The sequence below is a fragment of the Psittacula echo genome (genome assembly GCF_963264785.1).
Source record: "Psittacula echo genome assembly, chromosome: 3".
NCBI classification, from domain to species: Eukaryota; Metazoa; Chordata; class Aves; order Psittaciformes; family Psittacidae; genus Psittacula; species Psittacula echo.
The window spans coordinates 12,032,240-12,045,435 of record NC_137736.1 but is presented as its reverse complement, the minus strand read 5'-3'; positions in this window follow the sequence as shown (position 1 = coordinate 12,045,435).

The window sequence follows — 13,196 nt, the reverse complement described above, 5'->3', positions numbered from 1 at the left end:
ACTGGCAACATTAGATACCTCAAAGGGGAAATAATAAAGGGAAAACAAAACTGAGGCCCTTCACGAGCAAAATGGTCAACATACAGGGCACACAGCCAAAGCTTTCAGAAAGCTGAGAAAAGCTGGATGGCACCCTGGTGTGCCAATGGGATTTGTGCAGTTAGGCGTTCCTAGCTGGCTAAATTTAAGTTTCTTCTTCATATGAGTTTAGGTGCGTAGATTAAATGTAATTAAATCTGGGGCTACTGCAAATGTACCTGCAAAAACAGCAAGCTGAAGCCTGTCTCGTGATTACCCTTTCTCAAGGCACTCAGACCAGCTGTGCTTAGAAAAATGAAACTATATTTATGTCCCACTGAAATACCAGCAGTGAGTTTTTACCCTGGGAATGCCACTGAAAATCTGCTGCATAATGCACAAGGCAGCACTGAGTCTTGCTCTCCCTCCCTGAATCAGTGGTTCTGCTGAGCTAGAAAGAATGATAGCCATAAAAGCACATTTAATTGGGAAAGTAAGACAAGGGCACCCTGAATGTTGACAAAGAGTGGGATTGTTAAGTTAGAAAACCTCTGATAGTAACTGAACTTCAAGAGGAACGGTATTCTGGCGAGCTGGGTCATGACTGCCACTAATAGAGAGAGGAAGAAACTGAGGTGAAACAACAAGAGATCAAGTGATTTCCTCAGCTTCAGAGGGAGTTTTACAGCTAGGGTTAAAGTGAAAATTCATGTCTCAGTCCCGTTAGCAAACCACAAGCTCATATTGCTTTTACTACAAACAGATTTCCCTTCACCATACTGTACTTTTCTTCTTGCTGACTGTTCAGTATGATCATCCAAAAATACTCCTATTTGTGTTATTTTTCACACACACCACCCTGAAACAAAATTCAGTATGAAAGAAGAGCAGTTTCCTCCAATACAGCTCAACATCCAAACTAAGCAGCAGTAAAATCATATTTATCCACTGACTGAGGTTTCAAACAGTAAAATGATTGTTACGAAGTTACAGATTAGACCATGCCCCAAATCAGACCCTAGAACAGGTCTCTGGTGACAGCTTTCTCACCTTGACAGCCCTTGGGAGAGCTTGTGGGGAAGGAGAAGTGTACGCATGTAACTGGGGGCGATACTTGGTTGTAGTCAAGCTTCACGATCACGGTAGGCGGAATTTGGCAGACTTTGTCTTTGGGAATGAAGTGGGAGACAGAAGGAAAGGTACCTGAGCCCAGTTCATGTGTGCGAGTGAGGCTTTTCTCCTGCAAGCTGGGTGTGCTTGAAATGGAAGTCAGAGAGAGAGAAGAGCCAAGAGATCTCCAGTGCCAAGTGTGCCTGAAAGCGCAGCCATGCTGCACGAGCTGAATGATCCAAAGGCATGGATGCTAAATGTGGTCACTTTCTCTTTCTGTGTAAACTCTGGCAAGCCCTGTACCTTTCTCTTTGTTTTCCTGTTTGAATATGTGATATTCCAAAGAAATATAAATATTAATGTTTGATTAACTCAAGGCTACAAAGCTTAGTTCCTTAAAGTCTAGTACAGATCTCTGAAATCTTTGAAAAACTATATAAATATGAATTATTTTATTTTTGTAGCATTACATTAACAACTGTACAGTGGAAGCTGAAGAATTAAATAATCTCTGTCTATATTTGCTTATACCTTTCTGAAACTGTTACCTTTTGGGCAGCTATTTCTTATGCCTTGTCTCAATCCAGAAATGACATTTTTGGTAAAGCTTTGCAAAAACCCATTCAGCTGTTTTTGAGTCATCCAAGTATGTAAAAAACAGTTTCCAGCTGTTAAGTTTTCCATAAGCCTTTTTTTCTTAAACATGCTTGTGTAATTATAACACAGCTTTGTTTTAAAACATCAAACTTGACACGTACATAGTCCTGAAAGAGAAGTAGCAGCACTGCCATGTTTGAAACCATTTGGTTTTGAAATAACAAGGTTATTACCACATTAAAATATCTTCCTTAAAGATTCTCCCAGACACTAAGCTACAGTTTTCTAACTGTAGACACTCAACTGTGTAAACAACCAGTAAAAAAAGAGAAAAGGACACTATACTTGCAATCTGTGACTGAGCTGTGACAGGGTGGACTGGAGGACACTGCTTACACTGGGAGCAGAACCAGACCTGTCAGGCTCAGACCTGCCTCCCGTGCACTCTGCACACGCACCCGCACTCCTGAGGATCATGGCTAAAGCACTACCTGGTGTTTTCATCGGACCCAAATCAGCTTCATGCACTCTGGACCCATGCACACTTCAGTCCTGTCTGCTGGCTGACGGCTCAAGGCTGCTGTCTCCAAGCCCATGCAAACTACCCTCAGTTTTAACAGCTAGTGGGCTACTAGCTGGCAATAAGGTCAGAAAACATGTAGGTGGCATAGTCTGCTTTCAACATTATGCTTCAACTACAGACCTAGGATTATGTACTCACAAAAAACCTCAGAACTGGCACTTCAGGTGAGACAAGGACAGCCGTATCCTTCCCCCTTGCCACAACACACACTGCTTCACTTTGATGGCTGTAACTTTCTGTAGATTCTGAATTTCATTTGGCATTGCATACTTCCACAGTTAATTATTGCATACTGGTACAGAATGGCATCAAATCAGACTGGAGATGATTCCTCACTTACATTCTGCTTAGGTAGAAATGCACTGACATCATATCAAGCAGATAAGAATCAGCCATTTACTTAATTTAAACACTTCATTTAATCTGGAGTATTTCAGGTACCGATGTCTTAGTGGAGTAAGGGTTGGTTTTGAGAATATTAATGGTGGTTGAAACAGGAGCTGAAGTCTGACTACTGGATTGCATGGTTTTCTTTCTCAGAACTATGTCTTTGTATGATGATGTAAAGGCATACATGGCTTTCATGCCTTGCATGAACCACAGACCACTGACATTCTTCTATCAGGGTGGAGGAACTCTTTCTAAAGATGCAACAATCCTGCAAAAGGAGTCACTGCATGTGTAGGTTTTTATATGGGGCTCAACTGTGCTGATTTGTACAGACAAGAAGAGACTCCACAGCTGTTTCTCTTTTAAAGTAAACAGAGGTAGTTCCTGCTCCTGCCTTTCCTGGGACATATCCTCCAGCTGTGCAGGTCAGAGTCCACAGGAACTATCAATGTCAGTAACCTGACAGTGAATCTGAGAAGACAGCGTGCCTCATCTGAAAGTAAAGGATACAATTCTGATGGGCTTCCACACAGAGAAACGTATGTGTGCATGCATACCCTCTTCCTTACCTTCCACTATCTGTGCTTTTATCAGTACACATATAACACAGTTGTATGTCCATTACTTTAAGAGGTTTTTTAAACGCATTTCAAACCACATCAAACATATAGGCAGTGCTCAACAACCCAAATGTCACTGGAATACAATTACAGGGGTAAAATTCAGTAGCTCCTACCCATCACACTGTCTTCTCTCCGTACTATCTGCCTTGGTAAGCCCACCACTAGGGATTATACAGCAGGAGACTCTATTGCAAGTGAGGGACAGAGGTAAGGTTGCTGTAGGAACCTTAACTCTAAATTTCCTGAGTTCAGAAAGATTAAAATCTCAGTCTTCAAAGCACATTAGCACGCTTTTTGTCCATACAGAACACGGCTTACGTAAGTGTATTGGGTCTAAAGATAAAGGTATACAATTGGGTAAAGAGGTGTCTGGGCACATTTTGGCAAGTCTTAACCTACATAATTCAGCTCTGCTCAATGCTACTGGATTTTGAAACCTACCAATATAATAATGAAGAGGAAAAGGTAATAGAAAAAAGTGCAAACAAGCTGTAAGTTATGCTGTATGCAATTCTGAGAGTCAGTTTCAGGACAAAAAATGAATGAGAGTTTGCGATTTGCTAGTTGTTAATAATCACCAGAAGATCTGCCAGACACACTCTTCAAGGGCTCTGTCTGTCTGGACCAGGTAGATGCTGCAACACACAAAGGACTTCACACACCGAGAAAGGAAGTGTGTTCATGGACAATGATGCAGCGTTCTTAATTAAGATTTTTATTACTGATACATACATTAAGGTTTCGCTAATGCAAGCGCCCAAGCACTCTCATGTACAGGTAGATGTCTGTGATTCTATCTCTAGAAACCCTTTTGCAAACCATCACCAACATTCACCAGCCGAGGCTCAAAATCAGCTCACCTGCCCTTTGCTATAATGACAATGAAAAATAAAACTCGATACTCTGTTTGTCTGCTGGATGAGACCTTAGCACTTTGCAGGCGTGAGAATGAATGGGCTTCTGCAAGCCTGCGCTACAGCGTATCGAAACTGATTCTGATCTCACTTACACCTCTTTGATGTTGACATAACATCAGGAGCTTCAATAGTATGAGTGCAGCAAGTGTTGAAGGAAAAAATAAAGAGACTTGTAGGTAAATGGAAAATGGGATAAAACACAACATGAGTTTGCCAAAGGTAGTTTGCTGTAGACTAACCTGATATCTTTCTTTGATAACTGATTATCCAGGCAAAGGAAATGCAGTAAATTTAATCTATCAGAACAGCATTTGATAAAGCATCACAAGGAAATTATGAGTTAAAATGAAGAGTTGCAAATGGACTGTAAGGTGAGCAAATGCTTACCTGAAGGGGAGATGGGGCAGTGGTAAGAGAAGAATTGTTGGGCAAGGTGAAGGCTGTATTTCCACAATTTTTTAGTTAAACAAAATAACATTTTTTAAGTAGATTCGAGGAGGGAAGTGGGTAACATTTCCTCATGAGGCCCCTCAAAGTGAGGGGGTGTAGAGCAGGAAAAGGTGGGAGCATGCTGAACAGCCATAAAAGGATCAATCAACTTCAATAAATCGCTCATTAACAATATTCAGGCCTCATTCATCTGTGATGGTTCAGTGCTATTTCTATGGTCTGCCCTTTGGGAAGTTCAAAAATGCTCAGTATGATGGAATGAGAGAGAGCAAGTTCTATTCAAATCCAAAAGCATTTGTTTTCAGTGGTGTGCAAAAAACTACTATTCTGGGCATTCAAACATATGCAATATTACCTGGGGGGCTGAATTTGCACACCATATTCAGCATGATATTATCCAAAATGATGGAAAGCAGCAGCAGTGAACAAGAACTTCAGAGGAAGAAAACATTATTTCTTAATACAATGTGAATCTTTTATGTCTAAGACTTCCCACAAAGAGGTAAAACAGCCTTCATGAAGCATGGCCGAAGACTAATCACATATATTCTGACATGTACACCTGTGTAATGGTACACAGCTAAACTACACAGCAGATGGCTTCCATTGCTTTTTTAAATGGCAGAAGCAGAAAGAAAAAGGAGACAGAGGAGATACTCCTACAAACCCATTTTGAACCACAATGTTCTACATACAGGACATTCAGCACGCATATGGAGACATGGTCTGGCATTCAGACCTCCGTGAGTATTCATATTTCAGTGCCACTTTCAGTAGTCAAATCCATGATCTTCTGATCATGATGTGACTTTTGAGAAATGACATACTTCTGGATATCCAGTTTTATAGTAACTAATTCTCCATTACTACTTGCTCGTGGTACCATTTCTACCTTATATGTTGCGTGTACGTTTTAGGAAGACAGGTATACAACATAATGCTAAAGCAGGGTGCATCAAAGAGGATTTCTGCTTAAGAAGAAAGACTGAAAATGCAAATCAGAAAAGAGGGAGAGACATTTGGTGATATAACTGTACAATATCACGTGCTTGCCAAAGCTGGAAGACAATTCACCATACTGCAAAGGTATTATTCTGAAAATCCTTGCTACACTCTGTAGTTGTGCCCTTTTGTGCAGTGACTTCAGACCTAACAAACTGGACTGTCTTAATATTTGATGGTTGGTGTTCAAACCACTGTAAGAAATGTGGCTACTGATTCAGCAAGGTGGTCTTTTCCATCCAAATATATTAAATTATGCAAGTGTGGGGTAAAGGCTCACTGAACAACTGCGTTTTCTTTTTATTCTTTTTTTCTAGCTAAATCTGAAATAAAACAGAACTGTCTAGCTCCCAGAACTGTCTAGTTTGAAGTCCACTTTTTTCCTACTGTAATCTGTTATATTTCAAAAAAGGCTATCACTCAATATATTATACTATGCTAATTAGATGAAAAATAACCCAGAACAAAAATATCTCCAGTAAGCATAATGGCAGAAATTGTGACATTTTCAGCTGTCATGCTGGCCAATCTTAAATTCAATCTCATCCAACTTCAGAGGACATCTTGTAGGTATCGCAATTAGAAAGCAGGCTGCATACATGCCTCTCACATAATCCACACAGCAACTTCACAGTTATGGGCAGCCATTATTATCTGTTAAACAATTTGAATGTTAACACTTCCACTAATGCTTAAATGAAAAACTAGTATAAAATTTTGCCTTTTTTCTACCTGGCTACTTCTCTGGTTCTCTGGATATTGAGTCTATTTTTATTAAAGATGTTTCAGAACAAAACCAGGAACTTTGTCAGATTTCGTTTAAAGACGCTTTTCCCCCACTCCATCTAAATCTACTGTTTAAGTCCATTTGATGGTTATGTCTCCAGATAAAGAATAAAGCTTAGAGCTGTGGCACTTGCTCAAGAACATCCCTCCCGAGGTGCGCTCCCAGTTATACAGTTTGATTTCTATAAACACATGAGAGCAGAATTTCTGCTCCACTGCTATTTCAAGCCTGTTTCACCATTTCTCTCATTTGCAAATGCCAAATAAAGGCATGCCCATGCTGTTTTCTTTTATGGAACATTCCCTTCCTTCAGGACACTCATAAAAGCTGGGGAAATAATATCCCTTTCCTGTATCAGACTGTTGTATAGGTGACCATTCCCTTCTGACAACTCCTTATTTTCAGAAACAGACCAACTGATTCTTCTAGATAATTTGCATGCCTATTTATTACATTATTTATGATAATTCTTGAAAAAATGCTAACTTCTGAAACCTAAGAACATAAGGCTTATTAGATCCAGACTTTTTTGGCATTTTGCAAATGTTCATTTTTGATTCATGAATAAGCTTGACCTAGAGGTTATTATCCTCCTGTGAAGTAATGGAATGCTTCTTAAGGAACCTGGGAAAAGACGCCTCCCGATGCCGCAATCACTGTTGTTGATCCCCATCTGCAAAACAATACTAAACACACTAACCAAATAAAAGGGATTCAGACAGTGCTAGTTAGTTGCTATTTCACAATGATTGTTCAAAGTGCTAACAGATGACAGCCTGGTGGTGAACAAGTACCAACAGCAGGCACACATATAGAGATATCAAAGACTATTTGAGCATCATCGTGTCTGATAAAGTGAACACGTATTCTCAGAAACTGGCAGGCTGGAATACTGCTGGGTGTCTTTTGACATACAAATCACTGACCATATGATGGATGGTTCTCATAACTATGATGAGATCAGTAAGATGCTGCACAGCTTCCCTTAGGTCATCATTACTTGACCGAATACGTCTTCATGAAGCTGAGGAATAAATGGCACTTTTAAAATTTCTTTTTTCTTTTATGCAGGATGTCAAATAACAAGGATTAGAATCAGTACTGAATCTGAATAGAATCAGTACTGAATCTGAATAGGAATGATGTTGGAGTTCAGAACAACTTGGTTACATCAGAAACCTGTTTCAAGGAAACGGATGTGTTTGTGAAATTAGGTTAACATTTCCTGCAACTTCTTTGTATCTGGAACACTTTGGTGCATTTCTGATTTGCACTTACCAAAGCTAACAGCAGATAACTCTTCAATATTGTACAGGTTCCATCTGAACGGGTAGTGCTCTGGAAATTAAAGAAGTGTCCTCCTGTAACTACTTCTCCTACTGTGGCTACCTATCTTACCATAAAGCCCCTTCGTATTGCTGATACTCTTACACACTCTTGACGACATGATAGAAAGTCTCAAGACTGGCAGTAAGACTCTTCTTCCATGAAAAGGTTGATTTTTGACAAAGAATCCATCTGCTTCTCTCAGACTCCTGAGAACATTCAAGTGGAACAGAGATTAACTGTATTCCTTTTAAGTGGGAATGTCATTTGGGGGAGAGATCCATGAAATCCTTCCACTTCCAAAACCTTGATGCCATACAGTCAGACAGACACGTGTGTAACCTCAGGGAGGAGGAGGAGGAGGAGGAAGAAGACTCTGCATCATCAGCAAGTTGTGGGCAGGGATATGAGAAGAGAGCGCAGTGCTGGTTACTGAGGCAGGGGGCAGAACAAATCTCTAGATCAGAAACATGCCTGAGAGGTACCATTAACAGCTTCTACTGTAAAAATGTCCCAGTTCTACTTCTGTCAACCAAAAAAATTCAGGGTATCAGTGGCCTGAAGGACGTATCATCCAGAGGGAAAAGAGAGACCCAGTACAAACAATACAAACTTTAAGTACGTGCCTGAAATAAAGTGAGGCTCCTACTGAGCTTGCTAAGTTGGGAATGGAGGAGCACAAAGAAGCCCTTGGCTGTGGAGTTAAGTCTGACTTAAAAGAAGCAAGAGAGTGTGTGACTCTAGTTTTACAGGTCAAGAAACCAAAGCAGACAGATGAGAAACGACATATGATGGTCACACAGCAAAGCACTGTTGGAAAGGGATTTCAGCCCTGGATTTCCACATGCCTACCTATCATGAAGCCAGCTTGCTCCTTCCACCCAAACTGCCTTGTGCTGCAGAGGTAGAACAATGATAAACCAGTACCTCTGTGCAAATGTTGAAGGCACGAGGTCCCTGCCGCAGACATAAATGATTTGGTGCTGCTGCAGGAAGCATTCACACGCGCAGTGTGTGCTTCACATCTCTGGGTATCGTTAACACTTTTTATCGATATTATGAAGTTCTGCAACAAAAATAACAGGATTTGTCAGGGGCTGTTATGAACCGCCCCTTCTGGATAAATACATAATACATGATGGCAAAGGTCTGATGGGACTTTAATCAATTGCCTTTCTGAGTCAAATAAATGTCACATTAGACGTAAGCCATGTTGCATTCTGTGGGGGCCTCTGCTCCCCTCGTCTCATGGGCCTGACACCGCCACAGGGAGCTATGCACGCGCATAGACTCCTACTTATTTGTGGCAAATACATCAGAGCAAAACTGGAACAGCATGTTGTAAATTACAGATTTGGGACACCTTATAATGAAAGGCAAAGAGGAAAGGAAAGAAATATGGGGACACTACAGGCATGATAGGTCAGCTCGAATCCATTTCCTTGGTAGCTGGCATTGTCATACCACCTTTCGCAGTCACTGCAGCATATCTCATGTTTCTGCCCACAGGGCAGGGGAGAAGGAGGTGTGCCGTTTCTTTCTGCACCACAAAAGTAGCAAAGCCAACTTTAAATGTTAAAGTCATGTATTTTGGGGCTAGTAGCAGGAAAATGAAGCTCTTTGATTGTTTCAGCATGGGCCTGAAAAATTATGAATGTCCACTTGCACTTCAGCATGCCTTTGAAGAAATTCCAACAATGAAAACACAAATAAATCAAATAAATCAAAACACAAATAAATAAAAAATTGAACATAAATTTGAAGGTTTAATTCCTCTCCCAAATATGAAAGAGCTGTTTTTCTTACTGTGCTATGCTTTTTTTTATTATTATTATTATTTTAAATTCCAGGCAGCATTTAACAGTCATCTACTTTCCTCTCTGAATGGGAAGGAGACATGAATTTAAATTGCAAAATGGAGATCTGAAGTAACACAAAGTCTAAGCATATTTGGACATCGAGTTTGAAACCTAAATTTAAAAGCCCTCACTAGTTTTGGCATTCACTAAATACCTCCCGCTTGGACATCCCAAAAAAGTGGCTTAAAATGCTGGTGGACATTAGGAAAACTTTGGTCTTTACTTAACTATAGTAAATATTATGAAGTGGTAGTGCTATATTTCCCTGTATATTGCAACAAAAAGCGTCATTGTTTTAAGAACACTAGATTTCACTGCCAGTATGTATGAAGGAATCCCAATGAAACACAAACTTTTGTTCCAAATGCATAAACCCATCACGTGTCAGTACCTCACAAAATTAAAACCCAAATGATAACAAACTCTCCCAAGGGTTCTATCCACTATTACCCAAATAAAACAAAAAAGCAGAACCTAAACCATGAAAATTTATATTCTTCCTGTTCTAGACCTTAAAACCACAATTATCTGGATTAATATAGTCTTTTCCTCAATTAAAAATGCCACCGAATTGACAACCTAGCAGCAACCAAACTCAAGTGAATGAGAGCAGGTGAGAACAGAATGCTACATAACATCTTCCAAAGAAACCACTAACAGATTTTTAATCCTGATACTGTTAGATGTCAAAGAAAATACAGCGTATTTCATCTACCCAGAGAAGAAGATAATGAAGTCAGTATTAGGTAGGGGACCACGCAGGTCTGGGTAATGAAGAGTTCTATGTCACAAGGTCAGATTTCAGTAAGGACAAGTTGAAATGCTACTTGACTGTTCCCTATACTTCATGCTTGCACAGCACAGGACACCACGTTTTATTCTGAATCAGAGCACAACATTATAATGACCATCACAACATGTATATCCGCAAGTATAACTGAAATCTTCTATACCGTGATCCAGAAATGCATGTATAAACTCCAGATCAATCACACAATGTCACTGAACTAAGTCCAAGTCCCATAAGCCGTCACTGCATTAAAATCCAGAACTGTTGCATTAGGATAAAAACTCAGTACCGAGTCCCATAGCCATGGGGAGCAAGAGAGAAGTTCACAAGGGCTCCAGGATGACTTGGATGGAACTTGAACAAAACGCACAACTCATATCAATGAAAAGTATAAAATGCTTTGTACATCTACTTACACAAGAGACAGGAAAGGTTCCTTCAGAGGAAGGCCACAAACTGATCGTGAGTGATCTGAAAAGAGAGAAAGAAATAAAGGAAATTAAGTGACAATAAACACACAAAATGATACCAATATAAAACAGGGATTGAGGAGACTCACAGATGGTAGCAGTTCCCACAGGACAGAAAGAGAACCCCCTCTCCTCTCTGTGTTCAAAATTCACAAACTGCATAAATCTTCTAAGTTTTGAAATTACCTGCCCCCAAAACTACGTAGCTGAGAAAACTGGTAATGGTTCAGAAGCCTTTCAGTCCTGGGATAATTCCAAACCAGCAGAGACTAAATATCCTCTGGTGGCTGTTCAACAGCTTCTGTGAAATAGGCTTGTGGCTCCTATAGACAAATGCTCTTATCACAAAAACACTGCCAGATTTGAATGGCATCCTTCTTAGCAGTCATGCCAGATGACACAGGCCTCTGAAACAGAACTCTCCTTCTTGATCCTGACCTTCACAGAAAGAGGTTAGGCATATTATTAGGGCTGAGGATGCTTACATTATGGCTGATAACTGCACAGAAAGATTGTGTTGTCTTAGTTCTTTCTGTCAACACAGTATCTTTTGGACCTGATGGATTTGCTACCCTGAGACCCCTAAGGAAAAAAAAATGGCTGCATGAAAGTGGAATGGCTGAAGGATTTCAGATTCTTGGTAGACTATAGATCTAGCTACCAAAGTCTACTATGGAGTAGCTAAACTTGAGTGCCAACACATTTTCCGTAACATATAAGCCTGGGATGAAGTAACAGGCAAAGTAAATCAAAGCCTGATGCTCTGAATTGTAAAAATAAGATACACTCCTGTTGGACACAGAAAACAAAAGCAGGTGCCCCCAAAATGTTCAAAGCCACAGACCAGTCCTGCTCCCCCTTCCCTTCAACCAAGCTGAAAGAAATTCAGGTAGTCAGACCAGACAGTGCTCGCTGAAAGATCAGTATCAGGGGACCAGGATTATAGGGAGAAAGACCATGGGATCCGTGTGGTGTACTCCAGTACTTAAGACATGGCCCTCACCTACTGTTTTCTGTCCAGCTGCAGGGAGAGACTGGCTCTATCTTTCCTCAAAGCAATTAAAAATATTCAGAGAAATACGACCCTAAGTTGAGATAGTGGAAAAAGGAAAAGTGAGGAGTAGTCACAGGAGAGAAAGAGGGAAGGCAGGCAGAAAATTTGTTAAGAGATGTAGCCATTATTTGTGGGGATTATGAGCCTGGTAGAGGAGAGTGTGAAAGAAAGCATGTGTGCGTATCTAGTGGCTGGTCATCCACAAGGGAGTGGAAGAAATAGAGCAAAGAGCAGAGAGAATCATAAAAACTTCAGGGCAGCAAACAAAATGCTTATAGCATGCTTCAGATAGGCCACCCAGAGAGGCTCTATTTAACAGCAAATTTCTCTTTAAAGAAGGTAACATCTCCCACATGTAAGGAAGATTTGCATGGGACAGAAGACAGACTGAAAAGCTAAAGTGCCATAAGATGAAAAGAAGGGCAACATCAGGCTCGTGGAGAGCAGATCACTATCTTACTTTCAAGAAACCATTACCCTGATAAACTTCAACAAGTTCTCCTGGTGAAAAAAACCTCACTCGTTAAGCATGTATCCTTTATTTTCCTTTTACATTGCTCCTGAAGATTTAACCATGAAAGCCCATTGATTCATCTGCAATAGGCTGTACATGAAGGGCTGTTAGTGGCTGGTAGGTGGGAAGTATTTCTTTCAGGGTTTTGGGCAGATGGGACAATGAGCTGTACATCACAGAAGAACCTGAGACAAGAGGTCTGAGTCAAAGAAAGTACCTTGAAGACCTGGAGTTAAGAAAAAAAGGGGGGGAGAAAAAAGAAAAAAAGGAAAATAAGGAAAAAAAAATAAAATTGGGAGGCAATCAGCATGGGAAATACCCCCAAAGAATGGAAAATTCTAGGCCGAGTGGTTAAAATTTGACTCTGTTATAAGCAACATAAATCAAGTTCTCTTAAGGGAAAGTGTCAAGCAACTCTGATGACGTGGATGCCAAAGAACTGTACAAATTATGGCCTGAGACTCTGAAGGTGCTGAGTAATGACTTACACCAACATTACCATCAAATTTGCTGTAAGAAGTGAATGAGATTGTCATACCTAATTAAAACTGTAGGGTAATTTTAGACAGGCACAATACACTAGAAGCTGCAAACTAGAACCTGGCAAATCACCAGAACTGAAACACCATCATTTTTTAAATGATTGCAACTGCTCTGGACACTTGATTACCAGTTGTGTTCAAAGGAAAACACATGAAAACAAAAC